This window comes from Bubalus kerabau, chromosome 2 (genome assembly GCF_029407905.1).
Source record: "Bubalus kerabau isolate K-KA32 ecotype Philippines breed swamp buffalo chromosome 2, PCC_UOA_SB_1v2, whole genome shotgun sequence".
NCBI classification, from domain to species: domain Eukaryota; kingdom Metazoa; phylum Chordata; class Mammalia; order Artiodactyla; family Bovidae; genus Bubalus; species Bubalus kerabau.
In genome coordinates this window covers 62,352,279-62,373,270 of record NC_073625.1, presented here as the reverse complement: position 1 = coordinate 62,373,270, position 20,992 = coordinate 62,352,279, and positions in this window count along the sequence as shown.

Here is a 20,992-nt window from a genome sequence, read left to right as displayed (position 1 = left end):
CACACAACTAGGCCTTTGCAATATTGGAACACTTCTCCTTTTGTCTATTGTGTGTCAAAAGAAGGCGGAGCCAAGTGCACTGGACATCCCACAACTATGAAGGGTGAGAATTATGAGTTCCAAAAGGGATGGTTCTAAGATTTAGAAGGATCAATGGCAATGCTGTTGTCCATGATGTTTGGAGGCTTCTTCAATTTTTGCCAATTGAGTCTTAATAATTCTTCTAGGGCATTTGACTAAATCAGAGAATTGAGGGTGGTATGTACAGTGAAAGTGTTATAAAACCAGCCAAACATCACAGACTTGTCAAAGCACTTATAAAGTGGGTTCCTAGATCACTTTGATGTTCATTGAGAACTTCCCCAGGTAAGGGATAGCCTTTTCCACAAAGGCTTTAGTCACAGAAGAAGCCATTGCTTGTCTTCCAGGGAAGGCTTTAGTCCAGTGTGAAAACATACAGACCGTAAGTAAAACATGTTTGTATCTACTAGACAGAAGAAGCTATGTGAAATCCATTTGCCAGAACTCGAATGGTCCATTAGGCAGTTTAAAATGTCTGGGAGCACTACAGAAGGCTACATGGGTTGTATTTGGACAAGTGGGACAAGTAAGGTTGGTGCATTTTGTGGCTTTGTTAATGTTTCCCCACCAATACTGATTAATGAAGGTGATCATTTTGTCAGTAGACCAATTGTTTAATGCATGCACAACAATAACCAGTGGGAATTTTAGAGTCTCCAGTAAGATTCTAAATGCTATTTTGTCCAAACCAGTGCTCTTCTTCTTCTTCTTTTTTTTTTTTTTCATCAAATGAATAACTGATGAATTCCCAATCTCATTTTTCCTTTTCTGAGGCCTATTGTTGGAGCTTGCTAGCCAATTTTTCTAAGTGAATATTTGGGGAAATATCCCTTTGGACTATGACAAGGGTCTGGCTCCTATTCCTTTAATGGCAGCACTCTTTGTGAAAATATCATCCAGATGATTTTACATAGTTTCCAGAGAATCAAGTTTAGAATGACTCAGAATCTTAATGTAGTTAAAGCAACAGGTTAAAGTATGGCCTCAAACAATTCCTGAATAGAGGGGTCATTTTAAATTTCATTTTATCTGAAATTAATGAAGCCACATTTTTTCCCCAACGTTCCAAAATCATGAACTGCTCTGAAAGTCTACCTAATATCAGTAGCTATATTGGCAGCTTGGTACTGGACTAAAGCACAAACCCCCATAAAGTGTATAATTCAGCCCTTGGGCTGAGGTCGCCAAAGATAAAGGTATGGCCTCAACAACATCAGAAGGAATCGTAATAGCATACCTTGCACAATATTTGCCATTGTCACCCTCTAAACTTGAACCATCAGTGAACCATAAGATGTCACCTTACTCAATGGAATTTTTGGTATATAATCACAAGGACTAAGTGTTTCAGGGTTAAGCAGTCACAAGGGATTTGTAGGTGATGGAAGATGTTGGAGGGGAGAAAGTTCAGTTCAGTTCAGTCACTCAGTCATGTCCGACTCTTTGCGACCCCATAAGTTGCAGCACACCAGGTCTCCCTGTCCAACACCAACTCCTGGAGCCCACTCAAACTCGTGTCCATTGAGTCGGTGATGCCACCTAACCATCTCATCCTCCGGCATCCCTTTCTCCTACTGCCTTCAATCCTTCCTAGCATCAGGGTCTTTTCCAAAAAGTCAGCTCTTTGGCCATTACGTGGCCAAAGTATTGGAGTTTCAGCTTTAACATCAGTCTTTCCAATGAACTCCCAGGACTGATTTCCTTTAGGATGGACTGGTTGGATCTCCTTGCAGGCCAAAGGACTCTCAAGAGTCTTCTCCAACACTGCAGTACAAAAGCATCAATTATTCTGTGCTCAGCTTTCTTTATAGTCCAACTCTCACATCTATACATGACTACTCGAAAAATCATAGCCTTGACTAGATGGACCTATGTTGGCAAAGTAATGTCTCTGCTTTTTAATATGCTGTCTAGGTTGATCAAAACTTTAATTCCAAGGAGTCAGCGTCTTTTAATTTCATGGCTGCAATCACCATCTGCAGTGATTTTTGGAGCCCCAAAAAATAAAGTCTCTCACTGATTCCACTGTTTCCCCATCTATTTCTCATTAAGTGATGGGACCAGATGCCATGATCTTCATTTTCTGAATGTTGAGCTTTAAGCCAACTTTTTCACTCTCCACTTTCACTTTCATCAAGAGGCTCTTTAGTTCTTCTTCACTTTCTGCCATAAGGGTGGTGTCATCTGCATATCTGAGGTTATTGATATTTCTCCAGGCAATCTTGATTCCAGCTAGTGTTTCTTAGAGTCCAGCATTTCTCATGATGTACTCTGCATATAAGTTAAATAAGCAGGGTGACAATATACAGCATTGACATACTCCTTTTCCTATTTGGAACCAGTCTGTTGTTCCATGTCCAGTTCTAACTGTTGCTTCCTGACCTGCATACAGGTTTCTAAGAGGCAGGTCAGATGGTCTGGGATTTCCATCTCTTTCAGAATTTTCCACAGTATTTTGTGATCCACACAGTCAAAGGCTTTGACATAGTCAATAAAGCTGAAATAGATGTTTTTCTGGAACTTTTTTTGCTTTTTCCATGATCCAGCGGATGTTGGCAATTTGATCTCTGGTTCCTCTCACTTTTCTAAAACTAGCTTGAACAACTGGAAGTTTACGGTTCACATATTGCTGAAGCCTGGCTTGGAGAATGTAAAAGAATTATGTGAGGATTAGTTAACAGAAGGAATTCATAGGCAATTAGGCTACTGCCTGAGAAATGTTTAGTGTTAGGAAAGTTTAGGAGAGCTTCCACTGAATGAGGTGCAAAAATGGTTATAGGGGACCCTATGATGATTTTCTAAGTGGTGTTAACCAAAACATCAGTGACTGTAATGACTCTAAATTAAGGGGAGATATCCCCATGCCAGAGTGTCCAGTTACTGGCTATATATTCCTTATGGGTTGATAATGGTCCTCTAATTTTTGGTGTTGACTGTGTGGATCAAAATAAACTGTGGAAAATTCTGAAAGAGGTGGGAATACCAGACCATCTGATATGCCTCTTGAGAAACGTATATGCACATCAGGAAGCAACAGTTAGAACTGGGCATGGAACAACACACTGGTTCCAAATAGGAAAAGGAGTACGTCAAGGCTGTATACTGTCACCCTGCTTATTTAACTTCTATGCAGAGTACATCATGAGAAATGCTGGGCTGCAAGAAGCACAAGCTGGAATCAAGATTGCCAGGAGAAATATCAATAACCTCAGATATGCAGATGACACCACCCTTATGGCAGAAAGTGAACAGTAACTCAAAAGCCTCTTGATGAAAGTGAAAGTGGAGAGTGAAAAAGTTGGCTTAAAGCTCAACATTCAGAAAATGAAGATCATGGCATCTGGTCCCATCACTTAATGAGAAATAGATGGGGAAACAGTGGAAACAGTGTCAGACTTTATTTTTCTGGGTTCCAAAATCACTGCAGATGGTGACTGCAGCCATGAAATTAAAAGATGCTTACTTCTTGAAAGGAAAGTTATGACCAACCTAGATAGCATATTCAAAAGCAGAGACATTACTTTGCCAACAAAGGTCCATCCGGTCAAGGCTATGGTTTTTCCAGTGGTCATGTATGGATGTGAGAGCTGGACTGTGAAGAAGGCTGAGTGCCGATGAACTGATGCTTTTGAACTGTGGTGTTGGAGAAGACTCTTGAGAGTCCCTTGGACTGCAAGGAGATCCAACCAGTCCATTCTGAAGGAGATCAGCCCTGGGATTTCTTTGGAAGGAATGATGCTAAAGCTGAAACTGCAGTTCTTGGCTATCTCATGCGAAGAGTTGGCTCACTGGAAAAGACTGTGATGCTGGGAGGGATTGGGGGCAGGAGGAGAAGGGGACGACAGAGGATGAGATGGCTGGATGGCATCACTGACTCAATGGATGTGAGTCTCAGTGAACTCCGGGAGTTGGTGATGGACAGGGAGGCCTGGTGTGCTGTGATTCATGGGGTCGCAAAGAGTTGGACACGACTGAGCGACTGAACTGAACTGAACTATTTTTGGTGAGTGAACCAAGGACATTCCGTTTCTTAGTAACAAAATAATAGCAGCTGCTAAAAGTTTTACATCACATAAGACAGTGCCCAAAGTTGGATAAAGAGAAAGGATTTTCTTAAAACCCAGCAAGTACCTCTACAAACACCCCATCACAAATTAGAGCATAGTCAACTTCCTGAGAAGGAAATGGCAACCCACTCCAATATTCTTGCCTGGAGAACTCCATGGACAGGGGAGCCTGGTGGGCTGCTGTCCTTGGGGTCACACACGGTCGGACACAACTGAAGCGACTTAAGGGCAGCAGCAGCAACTTCCTGAACCAGACATGACAAAAGGTGACCTTATGGCCCAGTTTTCCCTAAAGTGTTATCTGTCATACTTACACTATCTTTCAACCTTAATACTGTCACAGTTTGGATAATATTTGCATTGCTAGTCTATCTAAAGTTAATCTGGTCAAACCCTGAAATTTAAAATGGGATCCTTTTTTGTCAGGCCATATGTACATCATGAATGAGGGGGAAATTTTCTGAATAAAATAAGATTATTTATGGGAGGAAAAAAAAGTCTTTAAGAAATCAAAAATGTCCTTCAAGGGATCTTTTCCTAATGCTGCAGGCTGAATTTGTTCCCCTCCAAATTGCTATGTTGAAGTTCTAACCCTCAGTGTGAATGTATTTGGAGGTAGTAAGAGTTCGACACAGTCATGAGTATGGAAATTTAATCCAGTAGGATTTGGTCCTTAAAAGATGATGAAGAGACAACAGAAATCCTTCTCTTTCTGTGTACTCAGAGAAGCCAAGTGAGGGCGCAATGAGAAGGTGGCCATCTACAAACCAGGAACAGAGCCCCCTCCACACCAAAGTAACCCTGAAGGCATCTTGATCTTGAACTTCCACCCTCTAGAACTGCCAGAAAGTAAATTTTTGTTCTTAAGGCCACAAAGTCTGTAGTATTTTTTAATGGAAGTTTAAGTAGATGAAATTAAAAGATCAAGACACTTGTTCTTGGAAGGAAAACTTTGACAAACCTAGACAGTGTGTAAAAAGCAGAGACACCACTTTGCCAACAAAGGTCCTGATAGTCAAAGCTATGTTTTTTCAATAGTTATGTACAAATATGAGAGTTGGACCTTAAAGAAGGCTGAGATGAATGGATAAGAAAGCTGTGGTACATATACACAATGAAGTATTACTCAGCCATTAAAAAGAATGCATTTGAATCAGTTCTAATGAGGTGGATGAAGCTGGAGCCGATTATACAGAGTGAAGTAAGCCGGAAAGAAAAACACCCATACAGTATACTAACACATATATATGGAATTTAGAAAGATGGTAATGATAACCTGTATGCGAGACAGCAAAAGAGACACAGATGTATAGAACAGTCTTTTGGATTCTGTGGGAGAGGGAGGGGGGATGATTTGGAAGAATGGCATTGAAACATGTATAATATCATATAAGAAATGAATCGCCAGTCCAGGTTCGATGCAGGATACAGGATGCTTGGGGCTGGTGCACTGGGATGACCCAGAGGGATGGTATGTGGGGGGAGGTGGGAGGTGGGTTCAGGATTGGGAACATGTGTACACCCATGGTGAATTCATGTTGATGTATGGCAAAACAAATGCAATATTGTAAAGTAAAAAATAAATACAGTTATTACAAATTAATGTTAAAAAAAAAAAAAAAACAAGAAGGCTGAGCACGAAACAATTGATGCTTTCTAATTGTGGTGCTGGAGAAGACTCTTGAGACTCCCTTAGACCTCAAGGAGATCAAACCAGTCAATCTTACAGGAAATCAACCCTGAATATTCATTGGAAAGACTGATGCTGAAGCTTCAATACTTTGCCCACCTAAAATGAAGAGCCAGCATATTGGAAAAGACCCTGATGCTGGGAAAGATTGAAGGGAAAAGGAAGAGAGAGCAGCAGAGAATGAGATAGTTAGATAGCATCACCTACTCAATGTACATGAATTTTAGCAAACTCTGGGAAACAGGGAAGGACACGGAAGCCTGGCATGCTAGAGTCCACAGGGAAGCAAATAGTCAGACATGACTTAGGGACCAAACAACAACAACAAGCTGATGAATGGGCTTTCCAGGTGGCTCAGTGCAAAGATTCCACTTGCTAATGAAGGCAGAGTGGGTTCAATCCCTGGGTGGGGCAGATCCCCTGGAGAAGGAAATAGCAACTCACAGTATTCTTGCCTAGGAAATCCCACAGACAGAGGATCCTGGTGAACTATAGTCTATGGGATCCCAAAGGAGTCAGACATAACCCAGTGACTAAACAACAAGAAGATGAATCTACCTGCTATATATTTTTCTCTTATAAGTATATTGGAGCTTACCCATGATGCTGGGTGCCTTCAATTGTGGATGCTTAAGAAGTGCATGGGTTCTTAGGTTCAATTTTTTCCATCCCATCTGCTTCTGCATTTAGGACTTCTCTAGTTACGGAACTAAGCCCTCAAATCTTTGGATAAAGAGTTTGAATGTACAACTGCCCCACAGTCCCCAAGCTTTTAAAATGCCATATGCTAAGAGCAACTAGAGGAGGGCATGGCAACCCACTCTAGTATTCTTGACTGGAGAATCCCATGGACAGAGAAGCATGGTGAGCTATGGTTCATAGGCTTGCAAAGAGTTGGACAAAACAGAAGCAACTTAGCAGACATGCATGTTATATGTTTATTCTTGTAAAATTGTAACCCACTTTTTTTTCTTTTTTTTATTTAATTTTATTTTTTAACTTTACAATATTGTATTGGTTTTGCCATATATCAACATGAATCTGCCACAGGTATACACGTGTTCCCACTTTTTTAAAAATTAATTTATTTTAATTGGATCCTAATTACTTTACAATACTGTCGTGTTTTGCCATACATAGATATGAATCAGCCATGGGTATACATGTGTTTCCCATCCTGAACCCCCTTCCCACCTCCCTCCCTATCCCAACCCTCTGGGTCATCCCAGTGCACCAGCGCAGAGCACCTGGTCTCAGTCTATGAACCATGACTATCGAACCTGGACTGGTGATCTATTTCACATATGATAATATACATGTTTCAGTGCTATTCTCTCAAATCATCCCACCCTCGCCTTCTCCCACAGAGTCCAAAACACTATTCTTTTCATCTCTGTCTCTCTTGCTGTCTCCCATATAAGGTCATTGTTAACATCTTTCTAAATTCCATATATATGCATTAGTACACTGTATTGTTTTTCTTTCTGGCTTACTTCACTCTGTATAATAGGCTCCAGTTTCATCCACCTCATTAGAACTGACTCAAATACATTCTTTCTAATAGCTGAGTAATATTCCATTGTGTATATGTACCACAGCTTTCTTATCCATTCGTCTGCCGATGGACATCTAGGTTGTTTCCACGTCCTGGCTATTGTAAACAGTGCTGCGATGAACATTGAGGTACACGGGTCTCTTTCAATTCTGGTGTAATCCACTTTAGACTTCTCCTACACCCCACTTAGGGGTTTACTGATGTGTGGTAACATGGATGGGCTCAATATAAATGCCAGCTGGCATTTTCTTTTTTTTCTTTTTTTTCTTACAGGAAAAAACAGAAGGTTTTAACATGAGACAAACAACTATTAAGGACTTAAAATAGAAGGCTTTAATCAGAATTGTGGTGAAATTCACATTCCACATTTGAGAAAAGGATGAATTTCAAAGACTAACCTCAACTTGGAACTTCCTAATATTTGTTCTAATTTACTTATTTCTACTCAGTTTTTTTCCCCTCCTACTCAAAAAGCCTTTTGATGGAGACTATCACTTCCTGTGTGTGATATTCTTCCTTAAATAGAGAGCCTCTGGTTAAATTCTCTTAGATCTTTCTGTCCTTTGTTATTAAGGCCTATTTACCAAGATGACTACCTAATTTGGGCATTCATTTTAAATGTAGTGTATACATTCTGGAAAATGCAGGGCAGGAGTAGATGGAAGGCATCTGTTGTGTATACACAATTAGGCTGGGCTGGTACTGTCCCCACCTAATTGTTAAGGGCTGCCATTTATTGATTTCTAAAGCTTTTATTTACACAGCACTACTGATGATGCAAAAATAATTTTTTAACATGTCCAGGATATCTGGAAGAGCTACCTTCACTAAAATACTTCTGCAGTAAAACCATAATCTAAAAATGATAAAGTTTATAAGGTTAATTTAGGTCAGCTTTTGCTTCGAAAGAGCTTAGGTCACCTTGAATTTGCACCCATCTGGGTTAACCTTTTTGTTAATTTCTTTTTTCCTTTAAGGTATCATTTTTCAAAGAGCTTTGCATTCCAGGGGCTTCCCAGGTGGCACTGAAGAATCTGCCTGCCAGTGCAGACATAGGTTCAATCTCTGGGTTGGAAAGATTCCCTGGAGATGGGAATGGCAACCCACTCCAGTATTCTTGACTGGAGAATCCTATGCACAGAGTAGCCTAGCAGGCTACAGTCCATGGGGTCTCAAAGAGTCGGACACTGCTGAGCAACTAACACTTTCACTTTGGATTTCAGAATTAGATAAGGGGTTATAAACCTGCAATATGGTCAAAATCCAAATGTATGAGGAAGAAACTGAGACAAGATGAGTAAAGCAATCCGTTCAGGGTTCCACAGCTGCTCCCTGATGAAGCCATGATAAAAATTCCAGAAGCACAGATTTAGCGGGTCGTCTCAGTAGAATGAATAACAAAGCAGGAAAATTCCACTTTCTTTATTTTTTTTTAATTTTATTTTATTTAACTTTACAATATTGTTTTGGTTTTGCCATATATCAAAATGAATCCGCCACAGGTATACATGTGTTCCCCATCCTGAACCGTCCTTCCTCCTCCCTCCCCGTACCATCCCTCTGGGTTGTCCCAGTGCACCAACCCCAAGTATCCAGTATCATGCATCCAACCTGGACTGGAGACTCGTTTCATATGTGATATTATACATATTTCAATGCCATTCTCCTAAATCATCCCACCCTCTCCCTCTCCCACAGAGTCCAAAAGACTGTTCTATACATCAATGTCTCTTTTGCTGTCTCGTATACAGGGTTATTGTTACCATTTTTCTAAATTCCATATATATGCGTTAGTATACTGTATTGGTGTTTTTCTTTCTGGTTTACTTCACACTGTATAATAGGCTCCAGTTTCCTCCACCTCATTAGAACTGATTCAAATGTATTCTTTTTAATGGCTGAGTAATACTCCATTGTGTATATGTACCACAGCTTTCTTATCCATTCATATGCTGATGGACATCTAGGTTGCTTCCATGTCCTGGCTATTATAAACAGTGAATAACTTTTTTTATTGAGGTAAGAAATGCGTCTTAGAATAGGAGGCCTGTGAGTTTTTCACAGTTGATTTTAACAAATCTGTTACTTATTCTATGCCTTTCCTCACCAAGTAAATTAAACACAGCAAGGGAAAGAGATTCAAATACGACCTTTGGATGAGTTTGGCTAGGCAGACATTCAGAAATGTACCAGAAAGAGAGGAAGGACCAGATTGTGGGCTCTAAGCATTACATTAAGGCTTGGAAATGAGGCACTCTCCTGGAAATAACAAGAAACTAGATTGAATGATGAATGGTATGTCAGAGTTGTGAAGGTTAATGAGTTAGTATTTAAATTGCTAATATGATAGGGATCTTTAAATATGTATATATGAGAACATCTTTATATGTGTAACTTTCAAGAATGTGTGTGCTCACTCAGTCCTGTCCAACTCTTTGTGACACCATGATGGTAGCCCAGCAGACTCCTCTGTCCATGCGATTTCCCAGGCAAGAATATTGAATTGGCTTGCTGTTTCCTCTTCCAGTGGATCTTCCAGATCCAGGGATTGAATCTGCGTCTCCTGTGGCTCCTGCATTAGTAGGTGGATTCTTTACCAGTTAGCCACCTGTGAAGCCCCCATAACTTCCATAGCTAAACCAAAATAGTTATTTGTGGCCCACATCGAATGCTACCTTCTAAATCATTGCATAAATTTACATGAACTCTTGCTTCTATTTTTAACAAATCAAATTTGCACTAGGTCCATGTTTATTAAAATGCTACATGACTGCTTTATCAGTGGGTCAGACTGTGATATAGACATAACATGCACTTGAAATTTATAAGTTTGAAACTACTTTGAAATAGATTTTTAAGAGTTCTAGTCAATATGTTGTATTTATTAGTGTTTTGATTAGTTCAAGTATTCACTATTAAAAATGTTAGAAATGATACTATTATTGGAAAGTGTCAGAGATAGTTGGTTATCTCAAAAGTTTCCAAATTGCAATCATGTGACATAAACACAACAAATTGGATTGACAGGAGGATCCCACCTGAAGATGTCACTTGCTGAGCAAAAAGACAATGCATTGAGCCAGCTAAAAACATGGTGTTCCCATGGGGGAAGAAAGAGACAGGGAGTAATATAAATCAAATAGAAAATATTCCTTCCAGAGTATTGAAATAAAACAAGACTGAGTACAGAAAAAGAGTCAGGCAAAATAAGGTGTCAAAATTTATAATGAAATATCAAAATTGTAGAAGGAGTTACTAAAAACGTGTTAGCTGCAGGTTACAAGTCGTTGTTGCTTTTGTTATTGGTATATGAGAGAATTAACTACAGTAGCACTCAAATAATACCAGGATAATTAAAGTTCTGTCAGGTTCCCTATTATAAACCCCGTCTTTCATGCTCAGTCATATAACTTAGCTCAAGGATGAAATTTAGGGTGCGATTGAAGACTAAGAAATCTTAGTATCTAAGCGGGATATCTTGGATAAAAAGGTATACATTCACTATGTATAAATGTGTCTACATACCTAAATATATGTGTATTTCCCTCTCCATGTAAGTGTGTATAAATATTCTAAAAGATAAAGAAAAATAGTTAGTTTTACCCTACAGTTTTCAAAAGTTAACTTGGTGTGAGAACTTCAGGAAGTGTGCTCAGTTAGTAGTCATGCATTTGTCTATGAGCTATTGATTCCAGGTTTTTGCCTTTTACCAGAAGCCTTTGATGTGAGTTTGTGTGTGTGCATGTATGTATGACATCATTTGTCTTAAAAATTAAGTTCATTTATATTTATATAAGTCCATCTTGCAGTTTATAGTCATGCTTTATCTAGTCTTCCATTTATCTTTTTTTTAAATTTTATTTTATTTTTTAACTTTACAATATTGTATTGGTTTTGCCATATATCAAAATGAATCCGCCACAGGTATACATGTGTTCCCCATCCTGAACTCTCCTCCCTCCTCCCTCCCCATTCCATCCCTCTGGGTTGTCCCAGTGCACCAGCCCCAAGCATCCAGTATCATGCATCCAACCTGGACTGGTGACTCGTTTCATATATGATATTTTACATGTTTCAATGCCATTCTCCCAAATCATCCCACCCTCTCCCTCTCCCACAGAGTCCAAAAGACTGTTCTATACATCAGTGTCTCTTTTGCTGTCTCGTATACAAGGTTATTGTTACCATCTTTCTAAATTCCATAAATATGCGTTAGTATACTGTATTGGTGTTTTTCTTTCTGGTTTACTTCACTCTGTATAATAGGCTCCAGTTTCCTCCACCTCATTAGAACTGATTCAAATACATTCTTTTTAATGGCTGAGTAGTACTCCATTGTGTATATGCACCACAGCTTTCTTATCCATTCATCTGCTGATGGACATCTAGGTTGCTTCCATGCCCTGGCTATTATAAACAGTGCTGTGATGAACATTGGGGTACATGTGTTTCTTTCAATTCTGGTTTCCTCAGTGTGAAAGCCCAGCGGTAGGATTGCTGGATCATAAGGCAATTCTATTGTCTCTCACTTTCTCACCAACTCTGAAGGGTGTTTTTGAGCTTAAACATCAAATTGTCAGTGTTGTTTCATATTGTAAATGTGTAGACAATGTGCTAATCCTTCCCAAAAGCTGACAGACCTTTGACAGATCTTGAATGGGCACATTCTATGAGTCCTGTTTATATGTAACCCATTAAAGGCTCTTATCTTAATCCCAAATTCATTTTCCTGTTTCTACTTTTCATTATTTTTCATTTTGCAGATTGAAAACACAAGAAATATCTGGGACATAAAAAATATAAACTTTGTGGTAAAAATTGATATGGGCAAATAAGAAAAAGGACGATCACCATGCTAAGTATTTTTTTCCTGAGTACTTTCATGCTTGTCTTATGTCCCAGTCCCTCCAAGATGGTGTTTGAGACGAGTGAGACATTTTTCTATGCAACATTCTTAGAGAAATCATGTGTTTTGCAAAGCTAAGCTTCTTGATTATGTTGAAATTCAAGTACAAGCTAAATATAATTCCCAGATGAGCATATTTATGCATATCATCCATTATTAACTTCTGTATAATATTAAGTAAAAGACATTTCCAGTCATCCTGGCAAGAATTAAAAATATGGATGCCACCATGCTATTGATTATTGTTCTACATGGTTACACTTTAATATGCATAGTAATGAAAAATAAATATTCTAAGAATCCTTCAATGATACACACCATTCTTCTGAAAATGCTAAGATATATTTTGCACAAACTTCATACCCTAATATCCACTATTAAATATAATTCTCTATTGTACTATATATTTAGGACTTCTCTGTGGAGTAGTCGCAGGCTTTTTACGTGTATTGGAGTAGTAACAACAATTCTATAATACAGAATGCATCTCACTAGTATTAATAATAATAGCCTCTACTACAAATCACATCACAGTGTGAACATTTAGGATGTGCTGTCTCTAATTCACAGAAGAGTCCTGCTTGCTAAACTACCTCAATAATTTCAATCATGATACTATTGTTGAAAATCTGTCATATGCAAGCCTGGGTGCCTGGTGCAGGAGAATCTAAGTGATAGTAAAACCATTTAAGATCTCTCTGACCTCAAAGAGCCTGTCCTGTAACTAAGGATATTAATTGCAAACAAAAAGAATGTCTATCAATTCAAGACTTGTCTTATTATGATGTCTTAAACATTTTAGTAGCCTCCTAGCTAATCATTTCTCCCTGGGTCAGGAAGATGCCCTGGAGAAGGGAATGGCAACTCACTCCAGTATTCATACCTGGTAAATCTCAAGGAAAGAGGAGCCTGGTCGGCTACAGTCCTGGGGTCACAAGGGTTGGACACAATTGAGCAAATGAGTATGCATGTATAGCTAATCATTTCACTTTTATTAGTCAGAAAAATGCAGCTTACATAATGCTTGTGTATATGTGTAGAAATTTTTACATAAACTTAAAAATAATTACTTTTATTAATTTTAATAGAATCAATATGTGGAACTATGTTAACCTAAATGAAGATGCAATTAAACAACATCAAAGTTTAAAATTTCCATGTAAACTTCTTAGAGAAAACAAGGTGCCAGCATTCTGAGTCTGAAATTAGGGTCCCTAAGATAAAGAATCACTATTGGGAAGGAATCATTTCTAAATACAATCACCCTTATTTCCAGTCAGAAAATAATAACTATTTCCAAGCTACATTGGGCTGAATTTCCTGCTAACAAATGTGATAATATAGAACTCTATGAAAATTAATGTTCCGCTGAGAGCTCCAAAATGATCTTCTCAAAAAATAATATTGGTGCATTAAAATAAAGAATTACACATTAAGTTTCAAGCTAAAACTCATAGCATTAATGCAAAAATAGGCTGTGATGTATCTTCCTTATTTTTTAAAACAATTTTTAAACTGTTGGAAGATGTTTGGAGAAATTAATCTATACCAAGGTTAAGATCATAGTGAATCTCATTTCTCAGAAATTCTCAGAGGTATTTCAAGCAGCTGAAACATAGTTTTATTTTGTTATCATTTTAAAGAATTTCAGAAATAGTGCTTAACTCCCATTGTTGATATAAGGCAACCATTTTCACTGCTATTCATTATTTCATGCATACTCTTGATTTGAGCATGCATGTCATTATATACTCGGTTTGATTGTGCATTTTTTCTACATCTTCTTTCCTTTTATTGAAAAAAAGCTCTTAGAAAATGGCAGTCTCTATCAGTGGGCACAACAAATCAATAGGACTATATCAGTGGAAAACAGGCAAGATAAAAATACGGATGCACTGGCTTCTTAATTTTGTTAAGAACACACAATGTTAGAAGCTTACTTTTATTTCTCTAGACACTTGTTTCATTCTTTTTTTTTTTCCTTTTGCTTTTTTTCTACTTTAAAGACCTATTAGATTTTGTTTGGAATGTTCTTTGCAGTTTGGAAATGAGCCAGAGAGATACAAGTTCTGAGAAAATATCTTTTCACACTACTCACTACTCCACTTTCAACTTATATATGTAAACTTCTATACTGGTGATTCTTACCCTTTAGGTTGTTCTTTAAGAAGAAAAGTAAAATGTACCCCTACATTTATAGAAGCACTATTCACAATAGCCAACACAAGACATGGAAACAACACAAATGTCCGTAAACAGGTGGATGGATAAAAAAGAGGTAGTACATTACACAGTGGAATACTGCTGCTGCTGCTGCTAAGTCGCTTCAGTCGTGTCCGACCCTGTGCAACCCCATAGACGGCAGCCCACGAGGCTCCCCCGTCCTTGGGATTCTCCAGGCAAGAACACTGGAGTGGGTTGCCATTGCCTTCTCCACAGTGGAATACTACTTGGCCATAAAACGAATGGAATAATATTATCTACAGCAACATGGATAGACCTGGAGATCATCATACTAAGTCAAAGAAGTTAGAAAGAAAAAGACAAATGCAGTATAATGATCACTATCACTTATACGTGGAATCTAAAATATGGTGCAAATGACCTTATCTATGAAAAAGAGATGGACTCATAGAGAACAGGTTTCTCATTGCCAAAGGGGAGGTATGTTGGGGAAGAATGAATTGAGAGTTTGGGACTAGCAGATGCAAACTACTATATATAATTATTTTATCATATATAAAACAGATAAGGTCCTACTGTAGGTAAGGTACTTCTGTACAGCACAGGAAACTATTCAAATATCCTCTGATAATAATGAAAAAGAATGTGTAACATTGCAAATCAACTATACCCCATAACATACATTTTGAAAAAAGAAGAAAATTATAAAATAATGAATGCCTCGTGTTAAAGATACGTGTTAAAGATAGCTATTATACAAGTATCCACAAGAGAAGTAGGCAGAGGACCAGCTGTGCTGGTACATAACTTGCAGCATAGCAAGTTACTGAGATGTGGCACAGTTTCTGCAGAAGGAAGGGTGTTTATTTTCCATGTATTAGCCTGGCTGTGCCTGGTGACCAATGACTATTCTAATTAATTGATGTCCCACAATGACGGGTTGATGCCCACCCATACAAATAGCTAAATATTTTTAATATCATCCCTCCTCTGCTGAGTGACTTGTGGGCAAACTAATCGTTTCTCAGTTTCATAGAGAAACAAAAAATTTAAGCAGTATAGTCTCCCAAGTTCCTTTCGGCCTTTACAGTCGATCATTTGGGGTGAGCAATACACATGATAGGGCTTCCCTGATAGCTCAGTTAGTAAAGAATCTGCCTGCAATGCAGGAGACCTGGGTTTGATCCCTGGGTTGGGAAGATCCCCTGGAGGAGGGCATGGCAACCTACTCCAGTATTCTTGCCTGGAGAATTCCCATGGACAGAGGAATCTGGCAGGCTATAGTCCATGGGGTTGCAAAGAGTCAGACACGACTGAGCAAGTAAGCACAGCACAGTGCAGCACATATACATGCTAAGTAGAAGTCAAGATGAAGAGTGAAAATGCCAGAGAATGAGATTCCCAGAAAATCACAACTCAACCACTGGGTTAGAAGATACAGTATCTTCTGCAATTTAAATGGAAATTGAGAGCAGACGCTACAGTCTTAAAGAGATGAGTTTCTGTACTAGACAACTTGGGACTACGTAGAGATAGGAGCCAGCTGGTTTTGTAAAATCAATTCAGTAGAGTATGAAAACTAATGTTAAATACTTTCCTCTTTTACAAGTTTGCTCCAGGTTTCTTGAACAGAACTGCAGAGCTAGGAATTTAAAAATGTCAAGTCTACATTTTTGTTTGTCATTTATTAGTCTTTTTTAGTAAAAAGGTGGAAATTGAGTCCAGCTGTTGAATATAAAAACACTTCAGTGGTATAAGCAGACTATGCAAATATTATGAATTTATTATTTTATCATAGGCTATCATTCTTTGATTCTTAAACACATGGAATACAGCATCTACTACACCTCAGGCATTTTATTACCTCTTGGGAACACAAACAAACTACTCATACTAAAATCTTTTTTTCAGGGACTGCTTCTAGGAAAATCTAGTTTAAATTATTGTGTGTGTGTGCATGTGTGCATACACATATTCATATACATGTGCACATGTTAACATGTTGGGGAAGGGGATTAGATGACATATAGGGCATTCCAGACAGTTGGAACATTATATATGGAAGCATGAAACTGGGAAATAAAGAGAATTCTAGCAAGACCTAATAATTTATGGAATGATTAGATGATGAAACATACATAGAGAGTGGTAAGAGGATATCTTCTGGTTGATGTGTGAAACAAGAAAATAAACAGCTTTTTGCTGTTCAGTTGTTCAGTCATGTCTGACTCTTTGTGACCCTATGTACTGCAGCACATCAAGTTTCCCTGTCCTTCACAATCTCTTGGAGTTTTCTCAAATTCATCTGTTGAATCAGTGATGCCAGCCAACCATCTCATCCTCTGTCATCCCCTTCTCCTCCTGCCTTTAGTCTTTGCCAGCATCAGAGTCTTTTCCAGTGAGTCAACTCTTCACATGAGGTGGCCAAAGTACTGGAGTTTTGGCTTTAGCATCATTCCTTCCAAAGAAATCCCAGGGCTGATCTCCTTCAGAATGGGCTAGTTGGATCTCCTTGCAATCCAAGGGACTCTCAAGAGTTTTCTCCAACACCACAGTTCAAAAGCATCAATTCTTCGGCACTCAGGTTTCTTCATAGTCCAACTCTAACATCCATACATGACCACAGGAAAAACCATAGCCTTGACTAGACGAACTTTTGTTGGCAAAGTAATGTCTCTGCTTTTGAATATGCTATCTAGGTTGGTCATAACTTTCCTTCCAAGGAGTAAGGGTCTTTTAATTTCATGGCTGCAGTCACCATCTTTAGTGATTTTGGAGCCCAAAAAATAAAGTCTGACACTGTTTCCACTGTTTCCAAGGAGTAAGCGTCTTTTAATTTCATGGCTGCAGTCACCATCTTTAGTGATTTTGGAGCCCAAAAAATAAAGTCTGACACTGTTTCCACTGTTTCCCCATCTATTTCCCATGAAGTGGTGGGACCGGATGCCATGATCTCCCTTTTCTGAATGTTGAGCTTTAAGCCAACTTTTTCACTCTCCTCTTTCACTTTCATCAAGAGGCTTTTGAGTTCCTCTTCACTTTCTGCCATAAGGGTGGTGTCATCTGCATATCTGAGGTTATTGATATTTCTCCAGGCAATCTTGATTCCAGTTTGTGTTTCTTCCAGTCCAGCGTTTCTCATGATGTACTCTGCATATAAGTTAAATAAACAGGGTGACAATATACAGCCTTGACACACTCCTTTTCGTATTTGGAACCAGTCTGTTGTTCCATGTCCAGTTCTAACTGTTGCTTCCTGACCTGCATACAAATTTCTCAAGAGGCAGATCAGGTGGTCTGGTATTCCCATCACTTTCAGAATTTTCCACAGTTGATTGTGATCCACACAGTCAAAGGCTTTGGCATAGTCAATAAAGCTGAAATAGATGTTTTTCTGGAACTCTCTTGCTTTTTCTATGATCCAGCGGATGTTGGTAATTTGATCTCTGGTTCCTCTGCTTTTTCTAAAACCAGCTTGAATATCAGGAAGTTCACAGTTCACATATTGCTGAAGCCTGGCTTGGAGAATTTTGAGCATTACTTTACTAGAGTGTGAGATGAGTGCAATTGTGCAGTAGTTAATAGAGAAGTCTAAATATACTAATGAGTAGATGATAAAGGGGCAAGATATAGGTAACAGTTATGAAGCTACTTAAAACTGATTTATTTTATTTGATCAACATATTTTGATTTTCGATAGCAGAACAAAACAAAAAATGGAACATCTTAACATGTTAACAATAGGATAAAAAGGTTTCCACAGCCTTGTGTCTGAGTATACTGAGCCTTTATTCTGCTTAATCTGGTCTCCTCACTGATGTTTTTCAGTTAAGTAAGTTCTTGTATTCTCAACTTTATGATTTTTGTTTGAGGCTTCCTTGTTTGTATTTTCTGTCTCTTTATTGAAATTCCCAGTTTTTCATGCATTGTTCTCTTGACCTCTGTGGACATCCTCATAAATTTTATTTTTCATTCTTTAGTGAGTGAATCATTTATCTCCATTTCATTAGGGTAGGTTTCTAAATAGTTATATTGTTCTTTTTTTGATGCATGTCCCCTTGTTTATTCTCCTTGACATTCTGTGATGGTTTCTGTGCATTACAGTCACCTCTTGTAGTATTGACAGAGTAGACTTGTGTAGGAGACAAATCTCATCAATCCATCTGGCTGGAGCTCCTGGTTGCCTCTCAAACCTTTACCTTTGTGATTGTCCACATCACCATCTGTGCTCTTAGCTCAGTGTATGCCAAGATGCATCAGTGTCCCAAAAGTTCAGACAACGCTTATACACCTGATGCTCAGGATCTCAGCGGATTACTAACTGCTTTCTTCTTCAGCTTCCTAATGTGGGTTAATTGGAAGCCCAACCTTCAGGCAGCACCGGGGAAAACCAGAACGTGAGATAGCCAATGTAGGCCCTATCAGGAAGAAACTGGAATTGAGTGTTTGCTTACTCATCGTGTGCTATGCCAGGGGAATAGTTTCTGGAAATGCATGTGATCTAATATAATAGCCTCTTTATTTTGTGTGATCTTTAGAAACTAGTGGTTACTGAGCCCCTTCAGCACCCAGAGCTAGGTGATTTGAGAGCCAGTCCCTCTGGTGGCAGCCACAAAGGGATACTATATATGTGGACAAGCTCCTTCCCGAAAGAGGCTGGAGACTTGGTTTTGCTGTTGGAGAAGCCTGGAGGGAGACAGCAAAGTAGAGACCCATCAGCTTCTTCAGGCTCTTAGGAAGGTCCCTTTCAAATTCCCCATACAGCTGATTAGAAACTTGAACATTTGGCAGCAGCTAGGAAACACCCACTCCAGTACTCTTGCCTGGAAAATCCCATAGATGGAGAAGCCTGGTAGGTTGCAGTCCATGGGGTTGCAATGGGTCGGACATGCCTGAGTGACTTCACTTTCACTTTTCACTTTCATGCATTGGAGAAGGAAATGGCAACCCACTCCAGTGTTCTTGCCTGGAGAATCCCAGGGATGGGGGAGCCTGGTGGGCTGCTGTCTATGGGGTCACACAGAGTTGGACATGACTGACTTGACTTAGCAGCAGCAGCAGCAGCAAGAAAGAAAGCAGTCATCTCCATTCTAGAGAGAAACTGGGCAATGGGCATTTTCGCCTGTGCCCTCTACACTGAACTTGGGTGTGTAGCTGCAGGAATTGTTCGTGCACCCATTTAAAACTATTTCTTTGCTTACTCTTGCTGTGCATGATTGGTGAATGCAAGCCCCATTGCCTATCAGAGACGGGTAGTCTGGGTGCCCATCCTGTAGAGGGATGGGCTGCAAATGTTGTGGGATTAGATGGACAAGTCCTTCTAGGGTGACACTGGAGGTTTGGTTTTACTATGAAAGCAAGCAAGAGGGAGGATGTGAGAAAGTGCCTGTTGGCTCTTTGGGGCTTCGTGTGTGTGTGTGTGTGTGTGTGTGTGTGTGTGTGTGTGTGTTGCTCAGTCATGTCCGACTCTTTGCAACCCCCACAGACTGTAGCCTGCCAGGCTTCTCTGTCCATGGAATTCTCCAGGCAAGAATACTGGGGTGACTTGCCATTCTTTTCTCCAAAGGAACTTCCCAATCCAGGGATCGAACCCTGGTCTCCTGCATCACAGGCAGATTCTTGACCTTTTGAGTGACAGGGAAAATTCCAAACCACCCATCTCTGATAGGTTTCCTTCCCCATTGTAAGACACTGCCTGGAATGGGCATTATGGAGAGAGTGTGTCTCAGCCATTCCTACGTGTTTCCATGTGAGTGTTTTCTCAGTTGTTCAGTGTGTGGGAGTCAGTCAGATATAGTTGCTGAATTTCTCTCAGAGGGAATTGCTCTAGATTTAGCTCTATATTCTGTGTGTTCACTGGAGGAGAGAAGCTCAGGAGACTCCCATGTCACCATCTTGTCACATGATCACCCTTCTTTCCTCTTTCTTTAAATGCAGTTTGAAAAATGTGGAATATCCCTTCTTTGTTTAAGCAGATTTTCCAATGAAATATGCAAAAGAAGGGAAGAGAATTTTATGACTATTTCGAAGCCCAGTGCTATTATGAATTCTTGTAACTATAGTCTTACAGTCTGTAACCTAATTACTGCCCATAACTCTCCATTGCATCACTGAAATAGGTTCATTTCTATTATATATCCACCTCATTTGCTGCAGCCATGGGTCAGCCCCTGTCTTGCCCATTTCACTACTTTCCCACCAAACTATGAAGTATACTAACCACTTTTTAAAAATATTGTGCATATTCTGACTTTTCTAAAGAAACCAAGGAAGAACATTCTGCAGTTCAAATCAGCTACACTACATTATAAACAATTGCTCATCTTCTTTGAATTACAACTCACCAAAGAATATTGGACATTCTTGGTGTAAAATGTCTGGCCAAAACTCAGATATCTATTTAGTTCTGAAAAATTACTGGGACAGAGCTGGCACTTAAATTTTCTTGGGTAATTCTATTATATCATTAAGATATTCCTGGGCTGAGATTCTTTTTTTCTTAAATGAGG